Source organism: Eleutherodactylus coqui, chromosome 11 (genome assembly GCF_035609145.1).
Source record: "Eleutherodactylus coqui strain aEleCoq1 chromosome 11, aEleCoq1.hap1, whole genome shotgun sequence".
In the NCBI taxonomy this organism is placed as follows: Eukaryota; Metazoa; Chordata; class Amphibia; order Anura; family Eleutherodactylidae; genus Eleutherodactylus; species Eleutherodactylus coqui.
Genome location: NC_089847.1, coordinates 90,982,273 through 91,000,560, shown reverse-complemented (window position 1 = coordinate 91,000,560; position 18,288 = coordinate 90,982,273). Strand labels below are relative to the sequence as shown.

The 18,288-nt window shown below is 43.9% G+C and overlaps 1 protein-coding gene across 8 annotated transcripts in view; it reads right to left on the bottom strand.

The window, feature by feature from the left end:
- The window catches only part of TSPAN4 (tetraspanin 4), a 529,911-nt gene that overhangs the window by 292,860 nt on the left and 218,763 nt on the right, over nucleotides 1–18,288 (bottom strand). For 7 of the 8 annotated variants that reach the window (XM_066583029.1, XM_066583028.1, XM_066583030.1 and 4 more), the window contains one exon: nucleotides 12,236–12,299. The exons of the other annotated variant lie outside the window; for it this stretch is intronic. The gene's annotated coding sequence lies outside the window, so the exon portion shown is untranslated. The remainder of the gene's footprint in view (nucleotides 1–12,235; nucleotides 12,300–18,288) is intronic. 8 annotated transcript variants of the gene reach the window in all.

Here is an 18,288-nt window from a genome sequence, read left to right as displayed (position 1 = left end):
CAATGGTGAACAAGGGTGGAAGGAATTAACCCTGTGAAGATGGGGTGAAATACTCATTTTCTAGGTAGTTAGCTCTGTGGTAATGGTAATCAGTGTGAGAAGGGGGCCTAAAATTTTTTAAGTGCCCCCCTCGCCTCTATGTACTCCTCTATTTCTGCCCTCAGATGTACTTTAAACCCTTCAGGACCAGAGTTTTCATTTTTTTTAATTTTGTCTTTTTTTGTTCCCATGTTCCAAGAGCCATAAACTATCATTTTTCCATTGACATATCTGTATAAGGGCTGTTTTTTGCGGACAAAATTACGGCGATATCAAATTTATGTAGTTTTTTTTTTTAAAGGTTTTCCTTTTTAAAAAAAAGCAAATAATTGTTTTTCTTAAATTGTTTTTCATCGCCATATTTTAAGCCCAGTAACTATTATTCTTTCATCCATTGCAGGGGCTTATTTTGTGTGTGGTGTAGTCTTTAGTAGTACTATTTTGGGAAACACATGCCTTTTTGTTCACCTTTTATTCAAATTTTTGTGAGCCGCGATACTTAAAAAAAAAAGTTAAAAATCACATATATTTGGTATCATTGGGTACATTAAAGTATGAGCTATTAAAATATCTAAATATTTATCCAACATAGTGAAGACCATAAAAGTTTTTTTTAACTGTTAAACTTTTCTTTTTTCAATTTTATTTAGTCGCCATAGGGAAAAAAACTTGCAATCATTTAATTGCTTGTACTATATACTGCAATACTTCAGTATTGCAGTATATAGTGATTTATTAATGTTGCATAGAGTCTATGCATGTATGCATGGCAGTCTCAGGAGTCTTCAGTAGACTCTGGGCTGCCAAGTGTGCCCACCAGCACTCCATGTTACCGTTGGGGCCAATGGTCATGTGAATAATGAACGCCATGTTACCGCTACAGGACCTAAGGGACTGAAGCGCCAGGATAGTTAACAAATGAGCACTAAGTTGTTTTTTTTAATCAATTTCTTTGTCCTTGGCCAGTTTTTTTAAAAAGTACCAAAAATCATCTTTAAAAGGGGGCAGTTCCAAAGTCAGAAATAAATAATGCAATTCCCCATTACAGAAATGTAGGCATAGCGCTGACCAAATATTCAACATGTCCTCCAATATTTTTCCCTGTTCCATAGCTTAAAGATGGGAAATGTATTTACTGCACTTGATTATTGTCAACAAGAACTGCATGACTTGTCAAATACATTGTCATCAAGAATCACCGCAGTTTACAATGTAAGCCAGGAATATGTTTATGTATGGAGTCCTAGGTAGATAGGCACAGCTAGCACTATAGCCTCGAGGGATTAAAAAAAGGTTTCCTGCCATTGTTTAGTACAAGTTTCCTATGATTTATAGAAGTAAAATGCCATCCGCTATTGTAAATTAATCATTGCAATGTATTCTGCACAGAAAATGGGTCACATCACACTGCGCTGCGCTGATGACATAAAATAGAGTATTGTAAGGGAACAGACAAGCGCTGATGGGGTCCGTCCCCTATCATTTGACAACTGTACTTTTCCTAAAAATGATGTCTCTTCTTTTTTAGGCCATGTTCACATGGGGTGGTAAAATCCACAGCAGACTACAGTGAGTGTAAGGGCAGGCAAATGGGCTTTCTAAAAATCTGCATGGATTACGCCCTGACTACCTGCTTGGCATTACAAAGGGTGAAATCAATACAAATTTACTAACGCTTGTATGCCAGAAAATTTTTTTAGGACTTTTCTTATTTTTGTGATGTCCCTGCTACTTTTTTAAAAAGCAGGCGGGGCTTGTTGGGAGGGGGGGGGGCAGACCATTTTGAAGTGATTACTGGAAATTTGAGAATGTGTTGACTGGTGATGTGAGTTTGGAACTGAACCACCAAGACTCTTGACAATCATGTGTATCCGTGATAAGTTGCAGACCCGTGTGGAAAAATCTGGGAGGTGTCGCACAGCAACAAGTCTGTCTTCGTCATATATGGTCTTGGAAGAGTTGGCACGCTCACCATGAAAGTCCGTCCAACAATGTGCATGTGAGGCAGGAGTTAGCAGACAAGCATATAATGCTTTCTTAGAGAGCACGTTGGGAAGCTTACATCCTGAGATTGTTACACGCCGTGAATGAAGATGAATGTAATCAAAGAATGCCGTACTATGAGTGGTTTCGGCACATGGTGCGCGAGGATGAGGAGTTTGTGGAGAAAATTGTTTGGTTTGATGAAGCACAATTTAAACTAAATGGTTCAGTAAATCATCGTAATTGTGTTTATTGGGCTCCAGAGAATCCTCACATTCATGTGGAAAAAACAGACAATTTAGGCTGCAGTCATACAGGCAACCGCGTTTTCAGAACTTGGCCCGATATCACGCTTTCCACTGTGCAGTTTTCACAGGAATGTACAGCACTTGGAATTGGAAAACAAAACATATTATGTCACTTCTGTAAGGGCCGTAAGGGGAGGCCAGACATGACAGTGTTAACAGGGAGTGGGACGTAAGTGAGTTAATGAGAAAAACCAGGTGGGGTTAAGAAAAGAAGAAGAGGAGGGGCAGTGAAAGTGCAGGAAGAGCAGTTTAGTGACATCACAGATAGCAGAAGAGAACAATCAAAAGAAGACGGAAGTCAGGAAGGAGAAGAAAAAGATTGGGAAGGAGAAGGAGGAAGTTCAGGAGAGAGAAAAAGGAAGACTGGGGGGGGGGAAGCTCACATGATGGAGATCGAGTGCTTGCTGGAGGAGATCTGAGCTGCTGCTTCTGTCTGTGGAGAAGACTAGCTGAAGCAAGTGGTGAGGGAAACCCTATCAGCACCAAGGACAGCGGCTTCAGCACCTCGGCCAGCGGTCTCAGCAATATGGACAGCTCCTGAGACACGAACTGTGCAGAAGATGAGAGAAAGGAGAGCCCGTGTGCCTGCACTCTTCAGTCCTGACAGCATCCCGAGGGTCCACCGCCATTTAGGGAGCCCGTTCTCAGCACTTTCTGGCCAAGTACTGACCAGACCTGGGAGGAATCCCGTTCCATGCAAGGCCAGGGGGTCGGCATAGATTTATGGTTGCTAGGGATTCAAGGGGAAATCTGAAAGGGCGCCATTTGTGTGGAGGTTGGCGTAGATCTGAGCTGGTCAGACCGTGCTTGTCGTGGCGGGTGGGGTGGTCCTTGGAGTTGGTCATAAATTATTGATTGGGGGGGAGGCAGGGGGTGGATAGCCACCTTCCCTCTCGGTTTGTCATTGGTTATTATTGGGCCTGTCAACTCCGGGTATAGCATGGGGGTAAGTCCCTGCGGAGATAGTGGTGTAGTCTAGCCTGGAAAAAGGCTAGTGGGTCTCCAAGACGGTTTGAATATGACTGGAGGCAAATCTGGTGGATATATTTGGAATGGGGAGGTGATAGATATCAAGGCTCCAAGAATCTCCCCTCATATTGGAGGGGAAATTAATTAAGGATTATGGTTATTATTGAGTTAATAAATGTTTTCTTTTGTAATAAAATTGGCTGCTGTGGCCAAAATTATCCACAGAAAAGTGTATTGTCATTAATTAAGTGGGAATGAAGGGAGAAGTACATACTGGTGGAGTAAGTGGCAAGCTACAGCAGCTAATTGAACAAGTCTTATACCTTGGTCTTGTGAAATTGCAATCCTCACACGCATGTTTTATGCGCTGGAAAGGCTCACAAGTGTTTCCCATTGACTTTAATAGAAAAACTTTGCACTCTCATGCACATTGCACAGCCTGCGATTGCCATATGATGTCCATCAAGGTGCCATTGAAAACAATGGGTGATAGGTTCGAAGGAACGCCCAAAATTAGAACATGCTGAGATATTTTCACCTCAAAGTGTTGAATTTCATATTCCTGCAATAATATGGTTCGTGTGAAAGCGCCCTTCCTGGGGCTCAGTGCCTGGTGTGGAATTGGACCTGCCATCCAAGGGGTTAAATGGCCCATTCTTTTTTGAAGACATAGTCATTGGCCCAATGGACCACAACATGCTTCACGTGTTCATTTTACCTGCCCTTTATGTGGATAAACCATTTTACTTCCACCAAGATGGCACACCACCACATTATCCGGTCCACGTTCTGACAAATGCTCAGTGGTAAATTGGTAGTGCTGAATTCCCTCCTCATTCCCCTAAATTAACACCCCTTGACTCGTACCTGTAGGGAACCCTAAGGATATGTTTACACTTATTGGAAATGTGGATTTTCGGCAACGGCACATTCCGCAGCATTTCCGCATTCAAAACAAAGTCAAAATCCACACCATTGGAACAGATTTTGACTCAAAATCAGCTACGTGCCCGCAAAGGATTTCAAAGATACAGCGCTCCCTTCAGCTCTGAAGTTTTTCCAATGTCTGCGCTCACCGGCACCCAACGGTATATAGTGAGCACGTTGACGCTGGTCCGGCGATGCCCCTTCCAGGTACTTCGGAGGTGAGCAGAGCGCTGTATCTTCTGAAATCAGTTGTGGATACAAAGCTGATTTCGAGTCAAAAGCCGCATCAATGTTGTGGATTTTGATTCTGGTTTGGATATGGAAATCCTGCAGAATTTCCCCTAGATGTAAGCATACGCCAAAGGATGTGGTAAGCCATAGAAATTCAGCTACAGTGGATGCACTGCGAGAAGCAAGTGAAACGCTGTGCAGAACAATCCTTGTGGACGCTGTTACCATTGCTCTTCAAGCAGTAGTTCGCCAAAATCGGAAGTGTCTGTATGTTAATGCTGACCACTTTGGGACCATGATGCGATTGCAGACTTACCATTATCCTTTGTGTCTATATAACTCTAGTAATAAAGCTTTTATGCAGGTATGTTTCATGTTGGTGTGTATACATTTTTGGGGACTCCCTGTTTTGTCCCAATTGGGCTTATCTTCAGCCTATATACAAAGAGTTTAAACACCAGCGATCATTTTTAGAAAACCTTCCACCCCTATGATGGCAGAAATTAGGTTTTTTATGGCTGTCTCATACGCACAATTAGAGAGCGGGTGCATTCCCCATCACTCACCTGGCAGTATTTTACACTTTTCTAACTGTACATCTACAGACTGAAGTTTTTGTAAGGAAATAATTTCCCAAACTCTCGCCAGTGTGAAATTAATTCATATGCAAACTCCAATAAATTATTCAGGATTATATAGAGAAATGTACTAGAAAATGCATTTATAGCCTCTCCTGTCCCTATCCAACCCAAGATTTAATACATTTCTAAGCCACTGAATAGGATTTATGGGATCTAAATAACTGAAAAACGTTTAGAGAAAAACAATTTTTTCATACGCATTAACAGCGCTACGTGCGGATCTGAGAAAAGCGTTTGTCACGTCTGGACACTCATTATATATATATATATACCTTAATAGGACATGAGGCTATGATGGGGGTGATACCGTGCTCTGGACCCCTTCTACGAGCAGAGTGACAAGTTGCTCCAGACCTTTATTCACACATTGTTTTTGCCACGTTTTCCATGCCAGTACAACTGAATCATGGACGACTCTCGCCCCGTGTAAATAAGACATTATGCATGAATCCCCCAGTTGTCACATTGCCTAGGTATTACACAACACTTCCTGCAGCACTATATCATCACATAACCTGTCAACTGTAGAGCAATGCTATTCTGCCTTGGAACCGTTATTTGGCCACTGTGTGGCAGTAATATTTAAGCAGTCTATGGCAGTATTTGGGCATGTTCTTGTGTGTGATAGCACTTTTGTTACAACACTAGAAGCAGCACTCCCAGGTTGACATGTCTTCAGTTGGGAAGTTTGATTTATGTTTAAAGAGCAGCTTAGTATAAGACTTTGTACTCAACTATAATCCATTTCTGCTGAAATAGATTGACTAAGAGTTTCCTCAGTTGGATTAAAGAGATCAAGTTTTAATTACCACTTAGTCTATAAAATCCATATACCTGAATATAGCATTGGGTCTTACTACAGAAAGAAAACAAGGCATGATAAACAAATTATGGGATCGTTAATCCTAGACCATACACAGCCTTACATGACTTGGCAGTAAAATCCCAAAAGGACGAGATACTGATATATTACACACACACACATATATATATTATATATATATATATATATATATATATATATATACATACACACACACACGTAACTATTACACAGCTTCATGATTACTGGCTCCAATCTGAAATACACTGTTTCCCAAACTTTTTTGGCCATGGAACCCCATGGATTCAGCAAGCTGGATTCAGTGGAAGGTCCCCCCAAGTATCAACTTATGACTGAGGTTATTCCACCTGAAGCGCAGACCAAAGGATTTTTTTTCTTCTTTTTGTATTGTCTCTTCACCCGTTTTTTTTGCCAAAAACCGGGGTATCCTCAGACTGCAGCTCTCCAGGATTTTGGATATTGGAAAGACCTCTAAAGATATCGTTTAAGGCCCTCTTGGATCCGTGGTGCGGGCGGGAGATCTGTTAGGTATCCCGCTGAGCATCGGGTGAGTTGTATTTTACTATATCTCACTGAGTTCTTTGATTCTTAAATGGTGTGCGAGGCGCTCTCCCTGATATTTATTTCTCCTCCATTATTATAAAAAGGACAGGGCTATTAAAAAAAAAATAGGGAGAAACACGGCAGCGCTGGATGGGCTATTGATGTAGATTATACTTAAAATTAACATGCTGCAAAATTAAATCCCGCACCACATGTCAATATCCGCACAGCTTTTGTGCAGATTTCTTCCACAGAAGGTGGTTGAGATTTTCAAAATCTCATCCACTTTGCTGCTACAGTAAATACTGCAGGAAATCTGCCCTATACAGTAATAGTGACTCATGTATTGGGGGCCCCAGTAGTAATGGTGTCCTCTATTTTGGCCCCTGTATAACAGAATCCGCTATATTGGCCCCAGCAGTAATAGCGTCCCCTATATTGGCCCCAGTAGTAATGGTGTCCTCTATATTGGCCCCAGTAGTAATGGTGTCCTCTATACTGGCCCCAGTAGTAACAGCATCCCCTATTTTGGCCCCAGTAGTAACAGAATCCGCTATATTGGCCCCAGCAGTAATAGCGTCCCCTACATTTGCCCCAGTAGTAATGGTGTCCTCTATACTGGCCCCAGTAGTAACAGCGTCCCCTATTTTGGCCCCAGTAGAAACAGCATCCGCTATATTGGCCCCAGCAGTAATAGCATCCCCTATATTGTGCCCCAGTAGTAATAGCTTCCCTTATATTGGCCCCAGTAGTAACAGCATCCCCTATATTGTGCCCCAGTAGTAATAGCTTCCCTTATATTGGCCCCAGTAGTAATAGCACCCCAGTAGTGATAGGCTCCCCCATTGCAGCCCCAGTAACATAGTATGTAAGGCCGAATGAAGACAATGTTCATCTAGTTCAGCCTATTTAACCTCCTCGTTGATCCAGAAGAAGGCAAAAAAAAAATCAACAGGCAGAAGCCAATTAGCCCTATTGGGGGAAAACATTTGTAGTAATAGTGACCTGCATTGTGACCTCAGTAGTAATAGTGACCCCCATTGCAGCCCTAGTAATAATAGTGACCCCCATTGTGGCCCTAGTAATAATAGTGACCCCCATTGCGGCCTCAGTAATAATAGTGACCCTCATTGCAGCTCTAGTAGTAGTGGTGACCCCCATTGCGGCCCCAGTAGTAATAGTGACCCCCATTGGGGCGCAGTAGTAATAGTGACCCTCATTGCAGCCCCAGTAGTAATAGTGACCCCAATTGCGGCCCCAGTAGTAATAGTGACCCCAATTGCGGCCCCAGTAAGGATAGGCTTCCCCATCGCAGCCCCAGTAGTAATAGTGACTCCCCCATTGCGGCCCCAGTAGTAAAAGCGAGCCCTATTGCCACCCCTATAGTGATAGTGTCCCCCATTGTGGCCCCAGTGGTATTGGAGTTCTTCATTGCCACCTCAGTAGTATTAGAGTCCCCCATTGCCACTATGCTCTTCAGATGCAGGGAGAGATTTAGCAGTGTGGATTACAATAGGGGTGATTGGGACGACCGTGGGTCCTTTGGATTCTCGAGTCTGGGGTGGTTGCCCCTATTATAATCCGCCATTAGTCCCCACTCTATTCACCCTTGTAGCAGTGTCCAGACAGCCTGTACTGAGGTAATCAGCATGCAGGACATATGGTCGGCATAGCAACGTGGATCACATGACCAGAACCGGTTCATGTGATCCACGTTGCTATGCAGACTCCAGGTCCTTCATGCTGATTTTCTTGGTACAGACTATCCAAACACCACTACAGGGGGCATATATTGTATTTCGGCTGCACTTCAGTAGCGGTGAGCGATGCCAGCAACCTCATTGGTGGTTGGGTACACCCCCCCTTTGAAGATGTGCACGAGTGCTACCTCATGAGCCCCCCGGCCCATTAAATAAGCGCTAGCAGGCCTGTAGGAGGATCAGCAACTTGTACTGTGTTGGCTGATGTTATTAACCCCTTGCAGGCTACTGCTCCCTGTTGTGAGATCAGCACAGCAACTCCCGGTCACAATGTACTCAGCCGTGGTGTGACCCCCGTCTGTCCGCACCGATCCACCCTTCAATAATAAGCCTGGAAGAAGTATATCCTGATCAGCAGATCCGCTACATCCCATCTGTCTTATTATAGAAGGCTGGATCGGTGCGGACAGTCACTGGTCAGACCCGGCCTGAGTACATTAAGTGACCGGGAGTGCTGATCTCACAAGAAGGAAGACCAGCCTGCAAGGGGTGAGAACAGCGGACAACACAGTAAACTGTAACGCTGGCAGGCGCTGCAGGGTGTCGTCAACCCTCCTACGGGGCTGCTAGCGGTTATATCACGGGCCGCAGGGTTCGTTAGGTAGCATGTGTGCACGGGCCGCGGGGCTCGTGAACTAGCACTCGTGCACATCTCCAAAGGGGCGGAGGGGGGGGTGTATCCAACAACCAATGAGGTTGCTGGAATTGCTCACAGCTACTAAAGTGTGGCTGAAATACAATATATGCCTACAGGGGTGAGTAGAGCGGAGACCTAGACCCTCCGTCGGAGCCCCCATGAAGCTCTCACAGAGCCCCAAGAGCTCCACGGAAACCCTGTTCTAAGATATGAATGTATTCATTTATTTTAACATTAGGAGTTGTTTTGTAAACTTTTGTGTAGAGACATTGATCAACCGAACAACTTCCTCCCATGTGAGGCTCAACTACTGATACAATTGTATTTGGTTGTCTCACCTGAGAGGTAAATAATCATTCTGTCTGCTTATAGCACATTATGTCCAGTACATAATAATAATTATTGACCTTCATGTAGGAGATAATTACTACTAGAGGGCAGGGGGGAAGCAGTGCACCTTAAAGGAAAGCTTGAGTTTGGAGAAAATACCACAAGGTTTTCCAGATCTCTGGTTGATGAGATGGACTGGAAACACTGGGACAGGTTAAAGAAATCGGGTCTAATATCTAGAAATCATCAACTTAGACAAGGCTGAGTGAGAATGCCAAATTTATCACAGCGCCTCACGTTGGATGAGAAATTAGGAGCACCTGTAGGACACGTGTGTAATTTTATACTACCTATTATGTGTTTTAATGTATGCCAATATGTTGCACCACAATTCAGGCATATAGTCCCATGTAAACCACGTCCTCTTTATCTCCATGAAACGCCCCTTATGCCAAGCTATGCCTCTGGTCAAACTAGCTGCAAAAAAAGGCCTAAAGCACAAGAAGTGTGGAGCCCAGCATGGACACCATTTTTCATTTTGCACAAATTGAACCAGAATTCTGGAGCTCTTAGCTTAGTAAATCTCCCCCGTTCTTCATTTCCTAAGCCTTCCATCCTGGGGTGCTTAACATTTGTCACATAGCAGAGGCGTAGCTTAACGATAGTGGGCCACATCATAGGGCCCCAACTACTAGATGAGCTCTGAGGGAACTCATTGACCCCATTACCAAAATGTTACCAGAATTATAGAGTGTAGGTTATAACAAAGACCTTGGATTCCAGGAAAGGAGTGAAATCTGAGCTGTGGCTGTGAAGACCTCACTAAGGCCGGTGTCACACGGGTGTAAGCGCATTTATGCCTGCATCTGTGTGCTTTACTGCAAACCGTGCGCATTTGTACACGCAAAAAAACGCAAGCGCGCTCCCATTCATTGTAACGGACAATTAAGTTAATTAGTTCAATATGTGTTATTTTCATACGCAAAAGTGCAAGAAAATGGAGCATGCTGCGTGTTTTTAATGCAAATGAGTTGCACGGGCAAAATGCACTTATGTGAACGAAACCATGGACATCAATGGGTTCTATTCACTGCATATTGAACATGCAAATTGTGTGCGTGCAAATCGATACGCAAAAACATTCATGTGACAGAGGCCTAAGGATTGTCTACACCGAAATACTGCAACAAGTCTAGAAATTGTGTGAGCAGTGATGGCAAAAGGCAGGTATTCAGTAATGGAATGTACATAAGGTTTTCATTCACTGACAGCAAGTAGAAGTCCCGAAAATAGGAATTGAAACAAAATGAAAAGCGGCACTCGTTATACAATGATTAGTCATTATTTATAGAACAACTTTCACTATGTATACTTGTAGAGCCACATGCCTAATAATACCTTAAAGGGGTAGTCCAATAAGCAAATAAGGGTGTATTCAGATGTTGCACCACAAACACTGCAGGCATTTTTGCCGCAGTTTCTTAAGTTGTTTTGGTTTTCACCAAAAGCACAAACTGGCAAATTGAGGGAAAAAGTGTTTTTGGTGATGCTGTTTTTGGTGCGTTTTTGACTGCATCTCAACTGCGCCATCTGAATATACCCGAAATGTGATTCATCATACAGTGAAAAGTTAAACATTCTTTTCATTACAATTTTTGTATAAATTCATAATTTCAAGATCTTTGCTTGCTGTCATCCAATGGAAACAGTTATTGTTTACTTTCAGGGGATCAAAAACTCTCCAGGTCATGCAATAATCACACATGGCTATATTGTATGGCTATATTCACACTGCGTCTGCAGTGCACTGTTGGTGTATGAACCGATAATGCTCTCTCGTATTCATAGGACTCCAAATAATGGAAGCCAAAAGAAAGTCCTTCTGGCCTGCGTTGGGCTATTATGAATTGGTAGTCCTTTATTTTGCCTTTACTGTATAGAAAACTGCCGTTGACTGCTATGCAGAGGCACCACACAAAAATACGTGTACTGCGCGGTGCGTTTCTTCAGATGCCAATGGTGACCTATGACATATCATGCGTGTCTACAATTGAAACCTTCTGGCTCAGTTGTAGGCCAGGAATACTCACGACTATATATGCTATATATCAATATGGCTCAGGCTTGATGTAAAGAGAGCCTTAGGCTGGATTCACACAAATGCATGGGCGCATGAAAGTTTAGCAAACACAATGTGTGGGAAATAGAACCCATGCACAAAAAGGTGCAGATACGCTTACGCTCGCGTGAATCTGGCCTTACAGTCATCCAAGCTGTGTCGAGTAATCCATCATACCGTGTTTCCCCGATAATAAGGCCTACCCTGATTTTCGGTGGGGGCAGAGGTAGAAGGCTTGAAATATAAGCCCTTTCTGAAAATAAACCCTGGCTATGCTACATGTAAAAAACCCCAAAACAATACTCACCTAGCAGCTGGTGTTCAGCTACCTCGCACTGGGCTGCGGCGCTGTTGCAGGCTTCCGTGTCCTCCTGCACCCCGACAGAGCAGTTGTTAGTTAATCAGAGCACCGCGTCAGCCAATGAAATACGGCGCTTGATTAACCAATCACACACATTCAATGAATGGCTGTGATTGGTTAGTCAAGTGTCGGCTCTCATTAGCTGGCATGGCCCTCAATGAACCAATCAGAGCATTAGCTTGCTGAAGGCGGGGTATTCAAGCCCCGCTACCAGGAAGAACTGCTCTGTCAGCGTGCTGGAGGACACAGAAGCCTGCAGCATCTCCAGAGACCAGCGTGAGGAACCCGCTGCTAGGTGAGTATTATAAGACATCCCCCAAACATAAGACACTGTGCCTTTTTTTTGCGGCAAAAACGAATATAAGACATTATCTTATTTTCGGGGAAACACGGTATGACCAGGACAGATGTTTATCCGCTCAGAGTAAACAATTAAGGTTTCTATTGAATGACAGCAAACAGAGATCTTGAAAGTCATAAGGAATTGATGCAGAAAGTATACTGGAAATTTGCTATTTTTACATCAACTTGTTGAATACTTACATTAATTAGTGGTTAACGCTGCGGCTCTCTACAAAACTGCGTGATGGCCAAGTTGTTGTTCTTCCTAAGAGTAAAACCAGAGAAGACACATTGACTCCCAGACTAATGAATTACCCAACTTTCATTTTTTTGGTAAAATAGCTAGCGCCCGATTAGGGCAAACAGAAGTATTCTTGTGGCCGCACCGAGATTAGAGAAACCGGCGGGTCAATGGGATAGAGCTGTAATAGCGGACAATGCTATCAGGGTTGCCAACTTCTGCAGCGTAGCGGACAGGCAGTACAGATAAGAGCCGGTCACTGTCTGTAAAATATAGGTGAGGTGTCCAGGATTGTGTTCTGTAAGCTGGAAGAACCTGTGCCGCTTACCATGATTTGTCATTTTACAGTTGACAGCTGATGCAGCTAATGTATTCATATCAGTATTCTGGGCTGCAGACATGCATCACTAATGATTCATCATGGTTTTACAATGTGTGTAGAAGATGTCACCTGTCTGCGATTTTGGGATAGTTTGCCCAAAAAAAGAAAAAAAAAATCAGGTTGGCAACTTGACAAAAGAAGCCATTTTTTTTTTAAAGAAGCCCTTTAACATTTTTTTGCCTACACAGTGCAGCATGAGCGACTAATAAAGAGTAATGTAGAGGCTCTTGGGTACAACTTGTACAAACCTTGTTTATATAGTCTGCTATATTGGCTCATTCTCTTCCCTCTGATATGGTTCCTCAAAGACAATCTCATGTGCAGCCCTTCAGAGACAGAGGGGTCAGAGTCTCATCACATTACCTGCGCAAAGTATTATCTAAATAAGGGAGATGGAATACCACCTCCACAGTGCCACCTATTGGTTGGCACTGTGGAGGTATTAATCCATCTCCCTTATTTGTATATTACCCAGAGAAGCATAACTGGCTTTTTGAGGTGCTCTCCCTAAGTATTATCTAAGGGCAGCAAGTGAGATCTGAGACATAGGACTTCTGTCCCCTAATCATACTGCATTGTCCCAGTGCATACTATATGGTGAAGCCTCACACTGCTCTTCCCTTCCCTGACCGCTCTTACAAACAGGAGGCAGAGGAGGCAGTGTGAGGCTGCATCCCATAGAAATACACCATACAGTTTGCACATACAGATAGAGTAGACCATAGAAGCGAATAGAGTTTTCAGAACTGCAAATCATCATTGTAAGGACTCATTGACTATATCACTGCACTCCTGGTGCCTTGGATAAGCGAGAAATGGGATCTTCACCGGCACTCTATCTATGGAGGACATACAGAAGGACAAGGAGGGCAGGGATTGGTGGGGAGAGGCGTTGTCTGGGAGCAATCAGGAGGGATTTGGTAGCTGATGGACTGGTTGTCAGATTGTGGGACAAAATGTTTGGATACAATTGTGATGGGAGAAAACAAATTACACAGCTAGAATATTACCGGTGGGCTAGCAATAAATGTCCAAAAGGAATAATTGCTGGAGTGCTACTTTAAACTGCCCAGCTCATAGAGCCCAATACAATAGTGTATTTAGTGGCAATACAACTAAAGCCCCATTTACACAGAGCGATTGTTTGAGCGATAATCGTTGCGTCTAAACGCACGGCCATCGCGCACTGCTAGCTGATCGTTAGATTCAGTCCAACCTAAAAATCGTCCTTCAGCCTTATCAGCAGTTCTCCACGGGTAGTGCTGATAGCATTGTTTTCCCCTGGAGAACAAAGGATCTGAGTGCAGATAAGAGCCCTCGGGCTAGTAACTGCTTTCAGCTAAGGCTTCATTTGCACACTTAATTGCTACTTAAGTAGCTGAGTAGCTACTTATTAAGTTATGCAAAATTATCGCTCAAAGCTGTCACTCAAACTGTCGTTTGAGCGATCATCTGCTGGTGTAAATGGGCCTCAAGAGAGAAGGCAAAACAAAACACAATTCTTTATTTGCTAATTATAGGGCTTGGGTTCTTGGCACAACTGCTGTCACAAGGTATGATGTGCAAAAATGTACTGCAAACAAACAAAAGTAATATTTCTGCATGAAAGGCACTAATAGTTATAAAAGATCTATAAGCATACTGATCATAAGAGCCTACAGACCAACCATGTCCAGCTTTCTCTGCCGCCCTCCATAATACAGATCGCTCCCTGTACGCCGCTGGTAGTTTGCTACTATGCATTGCTGTTTCCCTTCATAATCGGGACGAATGAGTTGCAGGGAACATTTATAATGTATAACGCTGCAGTCAGGGTAGGATGGCGTCACGTGCCGCTCCCAGGCTGGCAGAGGAAAGGGACTCAAGGATTATACAGCTTCAGAGGGGAAAAAAGGTAAAAATAGGATTTGAGAGGAGGAAATGTCAGGAACATCACATGCTGCATTAATGTGGAAGGAAAAGCCTAGAGATTGAGAAACGACAAGTGATATTTTGTCACACTGAGACAGGAGTGCAATTAATGAGACTCGTTTCAACTGCAAGACGGTCTTTATGGAGAAACTCTCACTAGAATAATACATTAACGTGGCACACTTATAGGACCTGTAAGCACCATACATGTGGAACATTATTGTGCTCTCTACCAGTACTAGAAGGGCGAGACTGCTACATTGTATCTCAACATGGCAAAAAAGTACAAAACTATTCCTCAACCTGGTCATAGCCTATCCTCAATCTCAAAGCCTATGGACAAAGGTGTAACTTTAAGCCCCCAAACCCAATGCAAAATCTGTGACAATTTCCCCATACCTACCTATGTCCCCACAGACACGCTCAGGAGTACAGGTATATGGAGGTCAAAAAGATTTGGGTGCCGGCGGTGGTGAGCGGTGGGTTGCGGGGCGGGGGGGGGGGGGGGGAGAGAGAGATCTCCCTCTTTTCTGACGAGCAGGCAGGTACTCGAAAAGGACGATACTCGCTTGAGTATCTGCCCTAAACGAGTATGCATGTTTTTCGCGTGTGAAAATAACTGCAACACGTACGCCCGTGTGAGCGAGCCCTAAGTGTTCTGTACAATCCACTGATCTGCTATGTGTCTTTTGCATCAATGACGGAAACCTCTTCTACAAGACGTTCCGAAGCCACATAAAGCTTATATTAGGAAAGAAAAGCTGCGATCTGGGTGAATGGATTTTTCTTAGTTTATTCGCTGTACAAGGCTCTCCATTATTTCCAGCGTTGGATTTGGGACATTGATCCCGCCTCACTGCTGCAGAGCAACTATTTTAATCTGAGCAGCCTGATCCATAAAGAGCGCTGCTGTTCTCCAAGAACAGGTATTATTAGATGCTTCCAGCTGCTTATTTCCTTACTTGTAGCAGTAAGAGGAAAGACTGATTAAATGCATCAGTGTTGGGTGACGGCTTCACCACCTCTACAATAAGGCAATACTGGACTACACCGGCACTGCCATCCACTTCTGAAGAGGGTCAAATAATGGGTTTTATTCGGATATATCCCATGGTCAGTTTATTTGGAAGCTTCTTGTGTATTCACGTATTCACGCCATTCCCTGCGGTGACAGCTGGTATTGAGCCAACTGCGATCATTTTATAAAATAACTAGCTAGAAGTCATTAATTAGGTATCTGCACAGCGCCGTCACTATCTGCCACCTTGAGACAAATGCTTCATCCAAGGTCTATCTTCTTCTGACACAAGCTATACTCTTATGTAAGCCATTGCATAACATTTCACAGCACACCACCCTAAAGTATACAGCAGAAGCATATCCCATATCCCACTGATAAGTCCCCACACCTACACCAGCTCCTTGTATATGGCAGGGTCGTGTAGAGAGGGCGGCACAGCGGGCCATGGAGTGCCTGCTATTATAGACGTTTGGTGGTTTGAGCACTATATGGCACCATTTTACTTGACATTATATGGTGGCAAGAGCACCTAAGCCTAAGGCTTCCTACACATGGGCGAGCGTGATATCGGGCCGTGAAACCCAATATTGCACTCGTCAACGTGTGATTTACCTGCGGATGGGAGGAGTCTTTCAGTAAAAACGCCTCCCATCACTTCAGGTAAAGCAGCGATCCTTGCCGTAGGAGCGGCAAAGTGTTCCCGGTGGAAAACCTTGCATCGCACTCGCATGCCGTGCGATGCGTTTTCCGGACCCATTAAAAAAACATGGACAATGCGTTCTAAAGGAAGGCCCAAATATAGGACATGCACCAGACAAATCCCGCGCAATTTTCTCGGCCATGTGAAAGCAGCCTGAGGAAGAAAGAGCTTTGAATATAGCCCTGTTTATACCGAATTTGCACATACAGAGGTCCTACAACATATATATCAACAAAATCGATTGGTTCCGGGATGTGCATTGCATGTTGAAAATATTGTATGCAGAAACTAACTATGGAACATTGTTAGAAGCCCCAAAATGTCAGCCAAAAGTAATACAAAATGAAGATTAACCATTTCCAATCCAATTCGTATCGTGGTTTTCCTAGGGGGCTTACTCTTTTTCTGCTGTTATACAACGGCGCTATCTGCTGGCTAAAGCCAGTACTGCATGAGGTGACACGTTGGATAGGCTCTGACAGCAGAGAGGCTGGCAATATACAGTAAGAGAACCCCGACGGACGTCTTCCAACATCGGAGCTGTACAACCTTAAATCATAATGTCTTCAGACGTTAGACAGTGGATTGGAAAGGGTTAAGGGAAATTAATGTGAATATGTCACCAGGTTCATACTGGCTGAACCACAGGCAGCATGAACACGGAACAGAAATGCCCATTTGGCCCATGTATGTTTTATTCTTAAACGCTGCTGCATTTCAGAAAAAACACACTTAGGGCTCCTTCACAATGGCGAGAAAATTGCATGATTTTCTAGCGATGCGAGAGTAAAAACACAGGATTGTGAAACCAACGATTTTCAATGGTTTCATTCTCATTTGCGATGTTTTCACTCCTGCGATGCTGTGTGAAAAAATATCGAATTTCCTTTCTTTTTGCGATATTGCCCATTGGTTTCAAAGGGGCCGGTGGCAGAAGCAACGCCGGCCCCATTGAAAACAAAGGGTGAACGTTGTAATCCCTTGCCGCAGCTGTGACAGCCACGCCAGGGAATTCTTTCAGCCCCGCAGGGTTGTGAGGCTGTCACATCCAGGGGTTTCAAATGTTTTTAATGGGGCCGGTGGCAGCAGCACCAGCCCCATTGAAAACAGTGGGAAAACATTGCGATCTCCTGCCACGGCAGGGATGAAGGCTACCCCAGCACAGATGCAAAGCTGTTTCCATGTGAAACAGCTCCGCATCAAGGGGTTTTCAGAAGGTTTGCGAGAGCGATATTGATTTGTGAATCACAGCCCGATATCGCCCTCGCCAGTGTGAAGGAGCCCTTAGATGTTTGTCTTGGACCTTTGCTGGAACAGAGCTCCAAGTCAAAGAGGCAGCCATACTAGTCATTCCCTGCCCAAGTCATCAAGACTAAACAGCCATCTCCTTATACACAAGTAAAGAGAAGAGCTGTTACTCTTGATGACGCAGGCAGGGAGAGCCCGGTGTGGCTTGCCCCTTTGACTCGAGAGCTCAGCTCTGAGTCCATCTTCTAAGTATGTTTACTGATGACGATGATCTGTTCAGTCAAGGCCGTCTTTCGGTCACTTTATGAATCATCGTTCTCCATGCTTTCCTATCCTTGACATCTTCTTTCATTTCTTCCATGTGCAGGTTTGTATCCGCCTTGATTGCGTACAGCCAGTGTGTTCTTTGGCGTCCTCTTCTTCGTGACCCACTAACTGTGCCGAGCATCAATGTTGTTTCCAAAGAATTAGCTCGCATGATATGTCCAAAGTATGACATTACTACTATTGGAGTAGTCAATTAATTAAGGTGACACTCAAAGGGTACCACAGCCTTATCAATCAGGTATGCCAAATTTGACGGTGCATCGAGGAAGAATACAGCGTGAAACAGAAAAGTGACTTTTCAAGAATCACTTCCTTCTCTGAAGCCCCTTATTAAGTAAAAAGTATATATAGAAAACACGCTGTAGCACAAGTAGTAGGACATTATCTCCAATTCACATGTGAACCTATACAATTGCTAAAGCTA